The sequence below is a fragment of the Macaca thibetana genome, chromosome 3, assembly GCF_024542745.1.
Source record: "Macaca thibetana thibetana isolate TM-01 chromosome 3, ASM2454274v1, whole genome shotgun sequence".
In the NCBI taxonomy this organism is placed as follows: Eukaryota; Metazoa; Chordata; class Mammalia; order Primates; family Cercopithecidae; genus Macaca; species Macaca thibetana.
The window spans coordinates 93,978,835-93,984,195 of NC_065580.1; the positions used below are offsets into that span (position 1 = coordinate 93,978,835).

Below are 5,361 nucleotides of genomic sequence, written 5' to 3' on the forward strand. Positions count from 1 at the left end.
AGACAAGCCTAGCCAACAAGGCAAAACCCTGTCTCTACTAAAAGTACAAAACTTAGCCAGGTGTGGTGGTGGGTGCCTGTAATCTTAGCTACTTGGGAGGCTGAGGCAGGGAGAATTCCTCGAACCCAGGAGTCGCAGGTTGCAGTAAGCCAAGACTGTGCCACTGTACTCCAGTCTGGGTGACAGATCGAGACTCTGTCTCAAAAAAAGGAAAGAAAAGAAATAATAATAGCAGAACTTTATTTAAAGGAGATTTTGAGGCTTACTATGGATGATTATTTTCATTTTGGCAACATATACCGAGTTAAAGCTGGGCGCCGTGCCTCACACCTATAATCCCAGCACTGTGAGAGACTGAAGCAGGCAAATCACCTGAGGTCAGGAGTTCGAGACCAGCCTGGCCAACACGGTGAAACTCTGTCTCTACTAAAAATACAAAAATTAGCTGGGTATGGTGGCACAAGGCTGTAATCCCAGCTACTTGGGAGGCTGAGACAGGAGAATCCCTTCAACCCAGGAGGCGGAAATTGAGCCGAGATCATGCTATTGCACTGTAGCCTGGGTGACAAAGTGAGACTCTGTCTTAAAAAAAAATACATATATATATATATAGATATAATAATATTACATATTTATATACATATTATATGTATCTATATACATAGATGCATATACATATTAACACAAATATATGTATATACATATATGTATATTTAATATACATATTATATATATTGTTAACATGAGGTTTTTACGCTATCCTATTTGAAGAGAAGAAATGGCAAAATTGACCTGAAAATCTGAACTCCTCGAACAGTAATTCTTGGGTTGAAAAGTAGAGTTCGGCTGGGCGCTGTAGCTCACTCCTGTAATCCCAGCACTCTGGGAGGCCGAGGTGGGTGGATCACCTGAGGTCGCGAGTTCAAGACCAGCCTGACCAACATTGGAGAAACCCCCTCTCTACTAGAAATACAAAATTAGCTGAGCATGGTGGCGTGCGCCTGTAATCCCAGCCACTCGGGAGGCTGAGGCAGGAGAATCGCTTGAACCCAGGAGGCAGAAGTTGTGATGAGCCGAGATCCCGCCATTGCACTCCAGCCTGGGCAACAAGAGCGAAACTCCCTCTTTTTTCTTTTCTTTTTTTTGGAGATGGAGTCTCACTCTCTCGCCCAGGCTGGAGTGCAGTGGCGTGATCTCGGCTCACCGCAAGCTCCGCCTCCCGGATTCACGCCATTCCCTTGCCTTGGCCTCCCCAGTAGCTGGGACTACAGCGCCCACTACGGTGCCCTGCTAATTTTTTTGTATTTTTAGTACAGACGGGGTTTCACCGTGTTATCCATGTTAGTCTCAATCTCCTGACCTCGTGATCCGCCCGCCTCGGCCTCCGAAAGTGCCGGGATTACAGGAATGATCTCATGTAATTATTAAATGAAATTCCAGCAAGTTACATGTATTTCACATTCTATTTTAAAAGAGCTGTAATTCCAGATAGAAAAATACATGTTTTGGTTATGGGATACTTTTGTTTGTTTTGTGATGGGGCTGGCTGTGTTGCCCAGGCTGGCCTCAAACTCCTGAGCTCAAGCAATCCTTCCACTTCAGCCTCCTGAGTATCTGGGATTGCGGAGACACAACACCACATCAGGCTGGGATCCTTCATTCTTACATTTCTTTCATGATGGGTTACATGAAATAGTTAACACTATTGAAAATGTTGTGAAATGTCATAAGGTTTCATTGTGTTGTTAGCTACTTAGCTAACAACAACAACAAAAGATTTATATAATCCCTAGATTCTAAAAGTTGTGACTATAGCAGATACATTTTTCTGTTACGACATTAATGTACTGCTTCTCCGAGAAAACACCAAATGGCGGATGACGCCCGCGCAGCGGGCGGGGGCGGGCGGGGGAGGCGCCGGAGGCCCCGGGGGCCCTGGGAAGGGAAACCGCTGTGGCTTCCGCGGAGGGATTCGGCAGTGGCATCGGGATCCGGCAGTGGCATCCGGATCCGGGGTCACGGCTGCGGATGGGGCCCAGGCCGGGGTCGCGGCAGCGGATGGGGCCCAGGCCGGGGTGGCGGCAGCGGATGGGGCCCAGGCCGGGGTGGCGGCCGTGGATGGGGCCCAGGCAGGGGTGGCGGCCGTGGATGGGGCCGAGGCCGGGGTGGCGGCCGTGGATGGGGCCGTGGCCAAGACCGCGGAGCTCGCGGAGGCAAGGCCGAGGATAAGGAGCGGATGCCCGTCACCACACTGGGCCCCCTGGCCAAGGACATGAAGATCAGGTCCTTGGAGGAGGAGATCTATCTCTTCTCCCTGCCCATCAAGGAATCTGAGATCATTGACTTTCTCCTGGGGGCCTCTCTCAGGGATGAGGTTTTGAAGATTATGCCCGCGCAGAAGCAGTAGATCCGCCCGCGCCGGCTAGCGTACCAGGTTCAAGGCATTTGTTGCCATCAGGGACTACAACCGCCACGTTGGTCTGGTTGTTAAGTGCTCCAAGGAGGTGGCCGCCGCCATCCGCGGAGCCATCATCCTGGCCAAGCTCTCCATTGTCTCCGTGCGCGGAGGCTACCGGGGGAACAAGATCGGTAAGCTGCACACCATCCCTTGCAAGGTGACAGGCCGATGCAGCTCTGTGCTGGTGCGTCTCATCCCCTTGCCCAGGGGCACTGGCATCATCTCAGAGCCTGCGCCCAAGAAGCTGCTCATGATGGCTGGTATCTATGACTGCTACACCTCAGCCAGGGGCTGCACTGCCACTCTGGGCAACTTTGCCAAGGCCACCTTGGATGCCATCTCTAAGACCTATAGCCACCTGACCCCCGACCATCTGGAAGGAGACTGTATTCACCAAGTCTCCCTATCAGGAATTCACTGACTACCTCCCCAAGATCCACACCAGAGTCTCCGTGCAGAGGACTCAGGCTCTAGCTGTGACTACAACAAAGGGTTTTTATACAAGAAAAATAAAGTGAATTAAGCCTGTTACTGTCAAAAGAAAAGAAAAAAAAAAAAAGGCATGAATGTACTGAGTATGATTTGAACTGGATTTGTTTCAAGCCTACAAGCCTCTCTCTCTGATAAGTGCCATCAAAAAACACTGGGTGGTCGGGCGCGGTGGCTCATGCCTGTAATCCCAGCACTTTGGGAGGCCGAGGCGGGCGGATCACGAGGTCAGGAGATCGAGACCAGCCTGGCTAACACGGTGAAACCACGTCTCGACTAAAAATACAAAAAATTAGCCGGGCGTGGTGGCGGGCGCCTGTAGTCCCAGCTACTCCAGAGGGTGAGGCAGGAGAATGACGTGAACCCGGGAGGCGGAGCTTGCAGTGAGCCGAGATCCACTGCACTCCAGCCTGGGCAACAGAGTGAGACTCCATCTCAAAAACAAAACAAAACGGTGAAATAATGTTTACTTACTTATTTATTCAACACATATTTATACCCCAAAGGGAGTTTTGTGGAGAACAGAGATGGATGCATACTGTGGGTCCTTGCCTGCCCCTTGAGAGGCAGCATATAAATGTCATTCATGTTATTCTTATGTGTGGAAAACTACCCAAGCTGCTCTTAGCTTTCTTCCTCCTCCTCCTCCTTCCTCCTCCTCCTCCTCCTTCTTCCCCTCCCTCCCTCCCTCCCTTGGTCCCTCCCTTCCTTGGTCCCTCCCTTGCTCCCTCCCTCCCTCCTTCTCTCCCACTCTCCCTCTCTCCCTCCCTTCCTCCATTCCCTCCTTCCTTCCTGGCTAATCAAGTGAAGCAGTGGGAGTGGAGAAGGAACTGAGAAGTCTATAACTGGTTGTGATCAATTAGTTGTAAACACCACTGCACTCAGACCAGCCTTTAGTTTTCTCTAATGTCTCATTTTAAAGCTTTTGTTTAGGAATGTATCTAAATCTTTTTTTTTTTTTTTTTTTTTTTCTTGTTTTTGAGACAGTCTTGCCCTTGTCGCCCAGGCTGGAGTGCAGTGGCACAATCTCGGCTCACTGCAGCCTCTGCCTCCTGGGTTCAAGCGATTCTCCTGCCTCAGCCTCCAGAGTACCTGAGATTGTACGCGCCCACCACCACACCTGGCTAATTTTTGTATTTTTAGTAGAGACGGGGTTTCTCCATGTTGGCCAGGCTGGTCTTAACTCCTGACCTCAAGTGATCCACCCACTTCGGCCTCCCAAAATGTTGAGATTACAGGCATAAGCCACCATGCCAGCCAGGAACACCTTTCAGAATCTGATGGAACCACTTAACTTTCCTTAGAAAAAATACACACAAGGCGGGGGGTGGTGGTTCATGCCTGTAATCCCAGCACTTTGGGAGGCTGAGGTGGGTGGATCACTTGAGGTCAGGAGCTCGAGACCAGCCTGGCAAACATGGAGAAACCCCATCTGTACTAAAAATACAAAAATTAGCCAGGTGTGGTGGCGGGCGCCTACAATCCCAGGTACTCTGGAGGCTGAGGCAGGAGAATCGCTTGAACCCCAGGAGGCAGAGCTTGCAGTGAGCCGAGATCGCGCCACTGCACTCCAGCTTAGATGACAGAGAAAGACCCTGTCTCAAAAAAGAAAAGAAAAAAAAAACACACACACACACAAATGCAAGCACATCAAGTTCTGAATGTGTGTTCAAAGGGTTATGATCTCTCTTAAAGTTTATCCATTACCCCCTAGCCATGGACCCTAGGTTAAAACCCATTTCCTTAAACTAGCTACTCTAAAGAATATCTTATTTTAGAAGGGATACAATCATTAGATAGAAAGTTGAATTAGACAATTTTAAGACATTACTCAACCTAGAGATAGGTACGTTACTAAAGAGAATAAAAAAAGCAGAAAGATTGACTACTTTAATTTTTTTTTTGTTTTGTTTGTTTTTGAGACAGAGTCTTGCCCTGTCGTCCAGCCTGGAGTGCAGTGACATGATCTCAGCTCACCTCAACCTCTGCGTCCTGGGTTCAAGCAGTTCTCCTGCCTCAGCCACCTTGGGTAGCCGGGATTACAGGCACCCACCACCACGCCTGGCTAATTTTTTTGTAGAGATAGGTTTCACTATGTTGACCAGGCTGGTCTCGAACTCCTGACCTCAGGTGTTTCACCCGCCTTGGCCTCCCAGCCTGGGATTTCAGGCATAAACCAGTGCACCCAGCCCAATAAATAACTTTTAGCAATCTTCCCACACCTTAAAATTAACTCTAATTGCATTTTACTATGGAAATTATAGAGCATTTTCTAAATTTCTCTCTATAGACTAAAGGCCATAGTATGAAAATTGTTTCACTAAATAAAATTTTAGTTATGGCCGGGTGTGGTGGTTCACTCCTGTAATCCCAGCACTTTGGGAGTCCGAGGCGGGTGGACAACAAGGTCTGGA

The 5,361-nt window shown here is 49.1% G+C and overlaps 1 pseudogene; it reads left to right on the plus strand.

Moving 5' to 3' along the window:
* Positions 1-1,870: 1,870 nt before the first annotated feature.
* LOC126950862 (40S ribosomal protein S2-like) lies at positions 1,871-2,993 on the plus strand (annotated as a pseudogene).
* The last annotated feature ends 2,368 nt before the right edge of the window (positions 2,994-5,361 follow it).